Source organism: Anas acuta, chromosome 3 (genome assembly GCF_963932015.1).
Source record: "Anas acuta chromosome 3, bAnaAcu1.1, whole genome shotgun sequence".
In the NCBI taxonomy this organism is placed as follows: domain Eukaryota; kingdom Metazoa; phylum Chordata; class Aves; order Anseriformes; family Anatidae; genus Anas; species Anas acuta.
Genome location: NC_088981.1, coordinates 16,488,011 through 16,500,663, shown reverse-complemented (window position 1 = coordinate 16,500,663; position 12,653 = coordinate 16,488,011). Strand labels below are relative to the sequence as shown.

The 12,653-nt window shown below is 39.4% G+C and overlaps 1 long non-coding RNA gene across 3 annotated transcripts in view; it reads left to right on the top strand.

Moving 5' to 3' along the window:
* The window catches only part of LOC137853470 (uncharacterized), a 51,556-nt gene that overhangs the window by 30,935 nt on the left and 7,968 nt on the right, over nt 1-12,653 (top strand). The window contains exons 1-5 of one of the 3 annotated variants that reach the window (XR_011094526.1): nt 280-737; nt 2,391-2,431; nt 3,103-3,164; nt 6,321-6,544; nt 7,216-7,305. This is a non-coding gene — a long non-coding RNA (uncharacterized lncRNA). Of the gene's footprint in view, nt 1-279; nt 738-2,390; nt 2,468-3,102; nt 3,165-6,320; nt 6,545-7,215; nt 7,306-12,653 lie in introns of those variants that run through there. The other 2 variants (XR_011094525.1, XR_011094524.1) reach the window with 2 other exon arrangements.

The window sequence follows — 12,653 nt, the reverse complement described above, 5'->3', positions numbered from 1 at the left end:
TAATCTTCCCACCAGACGACAAATATTTAAAAATGATTCTCATCTTTTCAGCTGGCAGCAAAATGGGCAGAGATGCAAATATATTAATCTTTCTTCTGTTCTCACTGACAAAGTATGGATAATATATTACATTGGGTATTATAGCTATATGCATCAAAGAGCAATGTTTGCTTTTCATTGAACAGTCAAAGCCTGGGGTTTTCTGAAAAATATTTCTCAGTGCTTTCTAGAAGGGGACAGTGCCCCATGCATAAACCTGAGGGGATGGTTATATAGCCACAAAGCCCGCCTCCACCTCTTTGATAAATCTCAATCTTAAAACATCATTTAAATAATGTCAGAAGACGCTATCCTGATCTCTGGCACACCAGAACTGTGCACAACCAAGCAGGCAAGAAAGTCTGTTTGCTGCCACCATTCCCTGTCTATTCACCAAAACAGAACATTTGCATTAACTGGAAAGTTCATTTTCTAATAGTCTTGTATTGGGTTTTGGTGGCAAGGGTTTGGCAATGGAGGGCTGCAGGAGGGGCCTCTGTGAGCAGAGCCCAGCAGCTGCCCCACGTCAGATCAGAGCCAGCTCCAGCTGGCTCCAAAGGGACCCAGAGCTAGCCATAGCTGGGCCAATGAGCAATGTTGGTTTTGCCTCTGGGAGAGCAGATTTAAGAAAGGGAAAAAAAACTGCTGGGCAGTATCAGCTGGGAGAGAGAGGAGTGAGAACCAGCCCTGCAGACCAGGTCAGTGCAGAAGGAGGGCAGGAATGCTCCAGGCACCTGGGCAGAAGATCCCCTGTGGCCTGTGGAGAGCTTGAAGAGCTTTTGAAGGGCTGCTGCCTATGGGAAGCCCCTGCAGGATCAGTTTGGGAAGGATGGCATCCCTTGGGAGGGACCTCTGTTTTACTCTGTTAGTAGTAGGCAATAAATTACATTGATCTCCCTATGCTGAGTCCGTTTTGCCTGTGCTGATAATTGGTGAGTGGTCTCCCTGTCCTTATCTCATTTTTAGTGTTGCTTTTTGCATGGTTTTCTTTGTGTGTGCATGGTGTGCGAGTCACAAAGCAATTTTATAAACTGTAAGCATGAGGGTTTCTATTCTATTTGCTGGCTGAAGGTAGTCTGAATATTGGGAAATTATCTTGGTCGTTTTGGCTTCGTGTCTTCAGGTTTATTTTCCAGGACATTTCATTTATCTGAGAAGACTACAGTTTGGAGCTTTTGGCATGGCTGAAGCTTGGGGGTCACCTTTTGTTCAGGTTGTGGTGTTAGGAAGGGTGTTCCCTTAGCTGTGGCCTTCACTCTGTTTTCACGTGGGTATGGAAGTTTTCCATAGGTCTTAAAGTTAATTTGGAGGAAACTAGGGTTTTGTATAAGTAAAGAATCATTAGTTTTGTAAATATTATGTATCTATAAGTTGCCCAGAACAAAGAAATAAGATGATGTCACTTCTGGCCAGTGCCTTCTGGTGATGCTCATTGTTGCAGAATTTAGTTTAATGTTACTATTAAGATCAGATATTAATATTTCTGATTTTTTTAAAATAACACCTTATTTTTAATGTATGTCCATTAACAAGCCAGTTCCCTGGGCAACCTGTTCCAATGCCCCAAAACTCTTTCAGTAAAGAAATTTTTCCTAATATCCAACCTAAACTTCCCCTGGTGCAGCCTGAGGCCATTTTCCCTTGTCTTACAATTTGGTGCCTGGGAGAAGAGCCCAATCCATGTCTTGCCTCCTTTAAGGTAATTATACAATGCAGTAAGGTCTCCCCTGAGCCTTCTCTTCTCTAGGCTAAACAATTCCACTTCTCTCAGCTGTTCCCTTAAGACTTCTTTTCTAGTCCCCACACCAGCTTCATTGCTCTTTCCCGGACACGCTCCAGGGCCTCAATGTTCTTGTAGTGAAAATCCCAAAACTGAACATGGTATTCAAGGTGTGGAGGTACTCAGAACAGTGAGATTGCTAAGTTAGACTGAGCCTAACAGCTGTTCTCCCTATAGACAATTTTTCAAGGTTTCTAAGAGGTCCAACAGTCTACTTACTGTGCTTGCCACTTTGCCTAACTTTTGATACAGCTGCTTTTACTGGGTATTGATAAGCTTATTATGGAGTCGGCACAAAAGATGTTTCTGTGGTGAACAGGTAGCCATCATTAGGACCTGCGGTGCCAGTCTTGCTCAAGGAGAGACAATAGGGACAACCAGAAGGCAGGCATTTCCAAAGAGAAGGAAGAGGAAGGAAAATAGCAACAATGCAAATTTTCGTGGGGAGAGAAACATGGCCATCCTGAAAGTATTGGCAAAAGAGAGAGGAGACTGTATGGCCAAGAAGCAAGAAATGATGCATCTGCATGATACGTTCTCATTTCTTTTGTTCTTTCTACTCTTTCTGTAGGAAGAAGCAGACAGACAAATAAAGGAACAGAATGTGCCATGGTGAGTGATGAAAGAAGCAAAACAGCTCCTTAAGGAGTTAGTATATTCAAAGGGAGCTCTTCCCTTTGTGTTGCTGATCTTGGTGGTGCATACAGCTCTTGAATATACAATCAATTTTAATAAACCTGTGTAGCATATGTAATTGCCTTTGAAAATGTCAGATTTCTCAGAGCATCTTTTAAATTTATTCAGTCCACTTCCCACAAGACTTATAATTTTGTTTCTTACATGGCCATTTAAGAAGTTATTTTCCTTTTATAATGGCTCTTATATAGGTGACTAGCTAGTCTGAATTTCCCAAGGAAGTTGCTTGAGGGCTATTAAAAAATGAACTTTCCAGTTAATACAATTATTCTGTGTGGGTTACTTGTATTAGTCATAATGTGAATTGACATTACTTGAGCATACATTAACCTTCTCACTCCTCCTGCTGGGGTATTAGGAATTACAAGTATGTAGCTCAGAACAACCTTAAAAGGCTTATGTCATCCAAAGAAACTTGAATTACATTAGAATAATCAGCATTTTCTGGTGAATCTTTTTTATCCATTAATGTCATTACATGAGGTTTGAAGTCTTAGAAGTGTTTGGAGAAGAAAACATTTTCAATAAGAAAAACTGTACCAATGTTTGGCATTCCCTTACTTTAGAGGCTTTTTTTTTTTCCACAGAAAGATAGAAAGTTGACCTTAAAATGGAATTTGTTCCTGAAGATTTCCTTCTCCTAAACGAGGTTTGTTTACATTTTCATTTTGACTCATCTGCATCTCTTCCTAAATTACATTGTCTTGTAAACCCATATTTTCTGAAGATGGATACCATGCCCCTATCAAAGTGTGCATCTTTCAGATGGAGGTGTCCTACTATCTGAGGAGATGCTTTTACTGTTTGACCAGAAATGGGTCTAACACTACAATTTCCCACTAGTAACATATTCTCTGCTTGTAACTAAACTTTAAATAAACTATGTTAGGGCACAAAGCCATAGAAAGCAAGGCAGGCTTCTCAGCTTGTTCCCAGTCCCATGCAATGTGTGTCTCATGGCTGTTACCTAATGAGCACAATATAGTGAGGTGGTGCTGACATTGTGTTCCTCAGAGATTCAGTGTGTTGACCAAACTGTTCTCAGGTGTGAAGTACAGCCAGCACGTGGAGTGTGTCCTATCAACTGCAATTTGGGACCTCTTGCAGGAAGCACATCTATTTTCTGAATTACTACATAACAAAGGAGATTTAAAGCAAGATGTGCTAAATTACCTTCTAGACTCTGACTACCCATCTGAGTGGTCAGTGACTTAAAGTACTCTCTTTTATGATGTGAAATGTTCTCATAGCAAAACAAACAAACAAAAACTATAGGATGTCCTAGAAATACTATAAGTACAGTGTTATGTACATATGTTTCTAAATGATTTATTGTCCTTAAAGCAGAATTTCAGTCTTCTCTCTAGACATCATGTGCACAAAACAAAATTGGTTTGTAAAAACATTTGTACCATAGTAGCTTTATATGAACATTTCATTGTTTATTAAATAACATTTTATCGTTATTTTAGATTTATGTTGATATGGCTATATTTATGTTACTATATTTATATTTTATTATTTAATAATGCATTTTATTAACAAATAGCCTACAATGTATACATTTTTCAAAACATATTTTTATAAAATATGGGACTGTACTAATTCACTTTTTTTTGATGGGGTACATTCTTAAACATATTTCTCTACTATGAGATGCAATGGCATAGAAAGTTATAAAATGTCCTTTATTTTCTTCACTTTCTCTTGTATTATTACAACAAAATCTTTAGCCAGAACGCTCGTTCCTAAACTATAAAAAATAAAACTTTCTGATGTGGTTTTAGCTGTTGCTTTCCCATAATGCAGATTAACCCCCAGGGAGTTACCGTATAAGTGTCTAAGGACTGATGAGATGTGAAAGTGGAAAGGCACAAGCAGACAGACTTGATTTTCTTCAGGTCTTCAGATATATGTAGTAGCAGAACTGGACCTAGAATTTTGTAGGGCCACAGCCTAAAATCAGTGACTTGCTTGGCTGTAATAGATTTGTACCATCTTCAGGGCTTTTGCTTCTGCTTTATACTGCCATTTCCATCTGCTAGCCTCTATGATACATAAATAGTCTCTAGGTTTTCTCAGCATGCATTATTTTCAATCAAAATCCAAGTGGAACATTGAGCTTTCTAGTAAGCAACACAGATCTTGTATATAAGATTCAGTACAGTATTTTTCCCATATTGTAGGCAATCACTTAGTAATAAAGTAGTTTTCGCAACATAATAAAATGTAGTAAAGATTGAGAGGCATCATTAATCTTTACATTCATCACTGAAATGGACTGAGGGTGTTGATGCTTTTGGCTCTTATAGACCACAGTGGTACCACATCAAAACCTGAACAGGTGCTGACCTTATGCAAGTGAATTACAGAAGAAAATTATAGCAGCAATTGAGAGGGTTATTTGTGTTTGAAACAGCCCAGAAAACTGGTAGGCATACTGCTGAGAGATATTAATGTAGATAACAGCTCCCTAACTGCTTCTAAATATAAGCTGCTGGCCTGGATTCTCCCTTCCTAAAGGGTAACCCTTTGCCAGCCAACACTCATTTCGATGATGTACTAAAGATGGGACATAAGCCAGATAAAACTTTTGAAAATGTCCAGTGACTTACTGCATTCTTTGCAGTGCTGGAAATGTAAGATGCCTTTCTCTCTGTGTTTTACCCATTCTAAACCCCTCCCCAGCTGACACAATACATTTATAACTGACCTGTATATCTGTCTGGTAATCTTTTGAAACTTTGGAAGAGTCCAGAGAGCTCACTGACTCAGCATTAAGCACAGAAGGTGAGAGCTTCATGCACAGAGTTAGCTTGTTCTCTGCTAATGGGAGCTCCCTGCCTCTGAGACATATTGACTGGTATCGGGTCCAAGACCTCATGTCCCCCTTGCCTTCTGTGCTGCTTGCATTGTTCAATAGCACAGCTGGAGAAGTCACAGTGCCAATTGTTGTTATTCACAGTAGGTCTCCCTCCTACCTTCATGAAGTAGGAGTGTTAAACAACAGCCAGCCAGGCTGGCAGCAAAGTCTTGTTTGGTTCATTTATTTATTTAAAATTGGTTGGAAGCAGAAGTGTTGAGGTACTGACGGGTATCCTGCTCTTACCCCTGCCATCAGAGTGGTTCCAGTGGTTCATCAGTAGGATGATAGGTGCTTCATATTTATATATATCCTATCCGCCCATGCGGAGAGTGCAGCACACTGGTTACCTCCTCCATCAGCAGGTGGAGGTAACATAGTCTGTTTATGCCTCACAATTTTTTATGTTGCTGAGTCACAGCCTTTGGATTGACTCAAGATTTTGAAGACGTACACAGCTTGGCCAAGTGAGAAGTGCTGGAGAACATCAACTCTCCCACCAGTGTTGTGCAGCATTGCTTTGCAAAGGCTGGTGCAAGAGCAAAGTCCAGGAGTGCATTAGGTGTTGAGGACTAGACTACAAAAGTTTCCTCTCAACTGGTTTGCATTCTGGCCAAACAGTCTGCCTCAGCTGCCAATATGGTCAAAAATGTTGCAGCTTAATTCACATTTCTGCCAAAACAAACAAACCAACCAACCAACCAACAACAACAAAAAATACACAAAACCCTCAATTGAATAAGATTATCAATCAATTAATTGATTGACAGTTAAATAATTATCAATTTAAATAAATGCCATTTAAATAATGACAATTTTGTGATGGTTTCATTCACTGGTACTCAGCATATAATTGGCACACATTTCTGTAGGCAAAAAGGATAAAGGACATAAATTACAGCTGTCACTCATCGTGAGGGTTGTGTTTTCTCTGTGTTGCAGTGCAGCAAAATGAAACCCAGCTCATGTTAAGAGCTGAGAACACGAGTGCCTTGTGTAAGTAACACAAATCCTGGGAGAGACTGAACTCAGCTACTGTGTCATTCAGTGTAGCTATGAAGCTGCTTGGAGATGAACTTGACAACACAACTGATCCTTGTAAAGTGGTACTCTGAACCTGGAAGTCATCTTACCCTAATGGTTTCCTGTGTTTGCTCTGCTTCCAAGTGAATAAGGACATTTTAAATGATAACAGCCAGGAGTCCAACCATGTTCCTTCTGTTCCCAAATTCTGCAAATATATATATAATATTTCTGATGATGCTTGTAGAAGAGTGATGCTAATTAGGTTGTCTCTGAATGTCTAGGATTTACTATGCAAAAAGTGATACCATCAAAAATATTTGATCTAACTTCCAAAAGTGTGCTGAAATGCATTCTGCAGAAACCCATCCTTGCCATTAGAATGAGTGGCAGGAGGGGAGAATGAGTGTGTACAGCTACATCAGAAATGGCCTCTATGTTTTCCATTTCTGATGTGCAGCGCAGTTTTTAAACGTTAAATACTGTCATCAGTAAGGACAGGAACTGGTTGATCACAAAGTAGTTTTCCAGCTGTCCATGTTTCCCAAAAAGACACACAGATTATTCGTGAGGAAGCAGCTTTATTAAATGTTATGCAATTTAGCCATTAAATCACTCATCTGCAACACTTCCTTTCGTCACTTATGAGTGGTGACACAGGACTTTCCAGATAATCCCTCCTATATAAGGTTTAGTATTTTATCCATTTCCAATGGGATAAGGTTAAGACTTTTCTCCTTATAGATTAGCTTAGACAGACTGTAACTGAAAATGTTTAAAATCACCTAAGCCTTTATTTTGTGTTTTCTTCTAGGGGAAGCAAATATTGCTTAATTTAAAAGAAAAGTCTTCATCCCCAGACGACACAGATTTGAATCTAAATTGATACGGGCATGTAATGCAGGTAAAGATGTTTTCCTAACGTTCATTACATACATATATTTTTGTGAATATATGGGTATGCAAGGATATGCATCTGTAGTCAAACCCTGAAAGTGCCTTGTGCACAGTCATGATATTTAATGTGAAATGAGAAGAAAGTGTTTGTGAAAACTATAACAGAAAAAATATAAAGCATTTTTTAACATTCCTGAAGTCTTTATGTGAGGAAGACAACAGGACATGTGGCACTGTGGCTGCAAAATTATTTAACTGGAGACAATATGGAAGTTCTCATTTTTTCAATGATGCTTTTCTACTCTATTGGCATCCTAACCCACTTCTCCAACAAGCCCACTGCGGGTAAAAGTAAGACTCCCCAGCTGAGACTGGACCTTCAAGTGAGCCAAGAGCTTGTTCTGCACTTTTTCTACAATGGAGTTAGTGGATTGATCTGTCATGCTGGCCATTTGCTTGTATATCTCTGCACATTTGCCTCACAGTTCCCCTGCCCTTACTTCCCATGAGCTCTGTGACTCATGAACTTCACTTGTCAAAGATCTGGAGTATCTGAGCAGCAAGGTACTGCTTTTCTTTTAACTGACAAAATAAAATCAGTGCTGTACTAGACTTAATGTAGAATTTAAAATACATCAGAAAGTGAGGGCAAATCATGTTTTCAAATTGGGGTTATGTAAAAAAAATCCCAGTAACTTGTTTTAAAATGAAACCATGTATTATCTTTGGCTGTACTAAAAAGGTGACATCTTTGAAGTGCTCAGTTCAATGTTTTTGCTACCCACTCTAGAGCTTTTTTTATGCTCCGCTTCCTATTCATGAGGAATACTTAGGGCTATGCTTGAAAATGAAAACTTAACTTTGCTTGTAAGAATCAGAATACCTTAGGCTTCAAAATTTGCATGTGTTACTGGAAATTGCTAACTCAGTGCCTGTTGAAACACTTATTTGCTTATTCAGCAAATAGGGTATTAACTGTATGTATATGAAGGCAGTGTTCTCATAATAGAGATTTGCCTGTTGAAAAATCACTGGAGGGCCTGAAGAAAAATGAGGAAGGAAATGACTAATTGAAACAAATGGCTACACAGCAGTTTTATTCCCCAACCCAAGGGAAGCTGGTGAAACGAACTTAAAAAAAATAAATAAATTGTACAATGCAGAGAAGAGCTCACATCTTTGTGACCGTCAGGTCTCTGCTCTTCCACGGCAATTTGTTTCCATATGTTCCCATTTCCACACTCAAATACCTTTTCCTCCCATTGGCATGCCACTCACCTCGGCACTGTCAAGGCTGGCAGAACACATGGCTTGCATGTACGATAATCTGAGGTCACTGTGCTGTGATTTAACCTCCACTCCTTCCTGTTTTCTGGTGTGCTACTCTGAGATGTCACCTCTGGATGGAAATGCGAGCTGCAGTCATAGTACCATTGACAGGAATGTGCAAACTTCATTATAAGTTCCGTCAAACTCTAGATCTCATGCTACTACAGTACTGTCCATTTGCTATGTTTCAGCTACAGTTCCTTACAGTATTTTCAGTTTTCTCATTAAATCCAGACCTAATAACCTCAGCTTTTCATGTAAGTTTTGGAAGGTTAGAGGTCTGCTAGTTTCCTGTTAGGCAGCTCATTTGACTTGCCTCTCCTACTGCATCTGTCTTTCCCATTATAAAATCCATTTTACTCTAGTATCTCAGAGCTCATTATTAATTTCATTTTATTGCATTTTCATTTTAATAGCAATTTAAGGGATGTATATATACATACTTCCTGGGAACAGACCATCACAATTTGGCTGGCTTGGTCCATACTAAATATTGTATGAGTATTTTACTGCTTTAAATACCCTCAGCAGGTGGCAGAGGTCCTAAAAGTACATGCAGAACTTTTAATGATGAATTTTCTAACATGTTTGCAGAAGGAGGAGTTAGCTCAGGAGGTGTCTCAGTCCAGTCCAGTTTGCTACAGCATTCCCTGGCTTTTGGCTGAGAGCTTTTGTTTCACAGTGTCTTATTCCCTGCCACCCTCCCCTGCTTTTCTGAATAAAATCTTTTGATTTTTGTCATGCAATTTGCAATGCAGCAAATTGCAGCCAATTAATTATAAATGATCCTATTTGCTTAATGCTAAATGAACTAGCACACATACTTACTCCTTACAAACAAATGTGCATTCAGTGTTACTGCAAGTGCTTGGCGCTGGGTGGGAGGCAGAGGAAGTGGGATGCTAGTGTCAGGGATATCATCTGCTGACCAGCTTGGCCAGACACATGGTGAAAGGAGCAATTCTGATGCTAGTTTGTGGAGCTCAATGCTAGTGGTGAGGTTTAATCATAAAAAAAAGACAGTCAAAGAGACTTAGGCTACATTTACCTGTTGTATGGAAGCAGATCTATAATCTGAATGGCTTTATTTGCAATTAAGAGTTGTCCTGTTCTCAGCTGCTCATAGCCATGTGTCTGAATTAAAGAGATTTGGTTATTTGTAGCTAACAGGCTGGGTATTTTGTAGTGTGTCTATTTTCCCAACTAAAACATCCTTCACTCAAGTGAAACTTTTTGACCAGCTGCAACTCCCTAGAAATCAGTGCTCAAAGAGCTCGTTTTCTAATTGGCTAAAGCGTGTGATGGTTTATAAATAGAATTCATGCCCATGCTCTCCTAGATTTATCTTCATTTAAGTCTGACTAAGTAAGAAATTGTGTTATGATTAGGAATCATTTATGATTAATTTACAGCTCATTTTTCTAAATGTATTTTCATGTGTATGTACACACTCCTATAGCATACACAAAAATACCTTTTTTCCAAATGGTTTCCTATTCTGTTACATGGCTCCCATTCTGTTTCCTGAGCTGAGCTTCTTGTCTGTGGCTTTTTTCTGTAGCCTCACGTGATGAATTTTTCATTTTCAATGTGTTCAGGAAATACAAGCTGTTCAGTGAAGCAGTAAAATGTTTCTTTCTCTGCAAACATTTACTGCCAGAATTTAAACAAAAATTCTTTGGGTTCCACTGTACTGAGAGACTTAATAGCCTGTCATGCTTTTTTATGTGTTTAAAAATTAATGGCTTACATTTGCAGTCTTGCATCAGAACATACGTGCCTGCAATTAGTTCTTTGGGGCCTCCCTCAGTGATGCTCCTTGCCCTTATTTCTGATGATACAGAGTCCATGGAAACTTCAGGTAATTGGGAATGAGGAGGTGCTTTTTTTTTTTTTTTAATAACAAATTTATTTATTTATTTATTTTTACTGTCTATCTAAATACATCTCTCTATTTAACTACATACAGACATACACATATATGTCTGCTGTTGATTAATTATTGCAATACAGGATGACTTTCACAACAAGCTGTTTGATTATTGGGATTCATTCCCTGACTGAAATGAATTCAGGCTGAGGAAAAAGGTACAGACTTCAACTCTGGATAATGTTGTTTTGCCAGCTGTTCGTTGTTCTTGCTAATGCTAGATTCAAAGTAACAGAAGAAAATGATATATCATTTATGCATGAAAATAAGTAATTTTGTATAACAACAAAGACATCCAGTATTGAGGTAAAGTAAATATGTCTTGTCTTGACTGAAGTCTAGTCATGCCATATATAAATCATTGTTTCCAAAATCCCTTAACTTAGTTACATTTTTAACCCACTGAGTCAGATTTCCCACTGCCTTTTCTGATGTGGCTGATTTAAACATGGGTTTTCAAACTCAGGAGCACCCTGTTCTGCCTGTGCTGCAATACCTGCATGAGATGCAAATCTACTGATCCAAAGTTTTATGCCAGTGGCTAATTCTCCGTAAGAAGATATGCCAGCATGTGCCTAATTTAAGTAAAATAAACCATTCACATAGATACTGTGTTTCTTTAACTACCTTAATCAATAGGTTCCTTAGTAAAGAAGCAGTTAGAAGATTTGTAGTAAACCAATGGCTGGTAATGCTGTGGGGGAAGCAATCATTCCTTTGTACAGCATGAGGAAAAATTATGTTTTGCTGCAGGATTTAAAGTGGTAGTTTGTAGACAATAACTGTAAAATGAAAATCTGCGGGCGATGTGCTGCTACCTAGAGTCAAAAATCACAAGCTGAATAAAAAGTCATAAAGACATTATATTGAAAAGCCCTAGACCAAAAAAGAGTGAGCATGAGAACAGAGAAGGTACGTGTCTGCACCTCCTTTACCCAGAGTGAAGCATAGGTGTAGAATAAAATGAACACATCTCCCCAGAATCAAGCTTCAGGCTGCCTACATTCACTGGAATTATGACTCCATTTCCCAAATGCAATGTGGTGCAGTGCCACTGCCACCCGTGATGCCATGGGGTGACCTATGTGGAGGCACATATCTAACATCAGCCAGTTAGAAGCTCTGAAGGACTATCCTGCCCATGGGCAACAACAATCCAGCAAAACTTTCAGCAGAAACAGGAGGTTACAAGCAGAAAGTCAGGACAAACTGTAATAAGTGTCCTCAGTGCTTTGAGCCCTGTCCTGTAAGGTTTCCAGTGCCAGAGCAGTCCTGATGGTGCAGGTGTTTTGGAGAGAGGATGCCCTGCATTCCCCAGCTGCCAGCCCAATGATCTGGTCAGGCTATCAGGCTCACCAAGGGGCAGACGTCTCCCACCAGCTTCTCCCCTACACAGACAACCCTTGCCCTGTCATCATCACCCTCAGGTTCCTTGTTTTATTCAGCAATTATTTGCTCTTGGGTGAGGTCCTGCAGTGCCAGCACTGATATTTCACAAATTAATTTATTGTATTTTGGCAGGAAATTCTAGGACCTCATTCTGATTTCTTTCAAAAAAAAAAAAAATATATATATATATATTTTTCCCTCATTCTGTGGGTTTATTTATAATGCATTTGGCCTGAAAATGAGCTGGAGCTCCTTATGCCACTGTAGTCACTTGCAACACTTTGAGTTTGATTGCCTGGGGTCCCTCCAGTTACATGGATGCTGAAACAGCAGAGATAAACTAGGACTGATGAAATTTCTTTGCCATTTTTACTATGATCCCTTCTAATACTTGTGCATCACCAGGCCACCTCTGAGATACAAGACTTGCTCCTAGAAGGAGGCTTAGGACAGAAAAGGGGAGGGAGCAGGTGGTCAGGCACACATGGGTTGGGCTGCCAGACCTGCTGAGGCTATTTTGAGGGACTGGGGACCAAGCCAGTGCCACAGAACACACACATAAAACCTGGAATGGCAGGGTACAAGCTGGCTTGGTAAAAACTGCCTTTGTGGTCAGCTAGTTAGCCAAAAAAAAAAAAAAAACAAACAACCACTCACACATACACACCAAATGTCACAATTTTTCAGTGTGTTGAGGAAGGATGTGT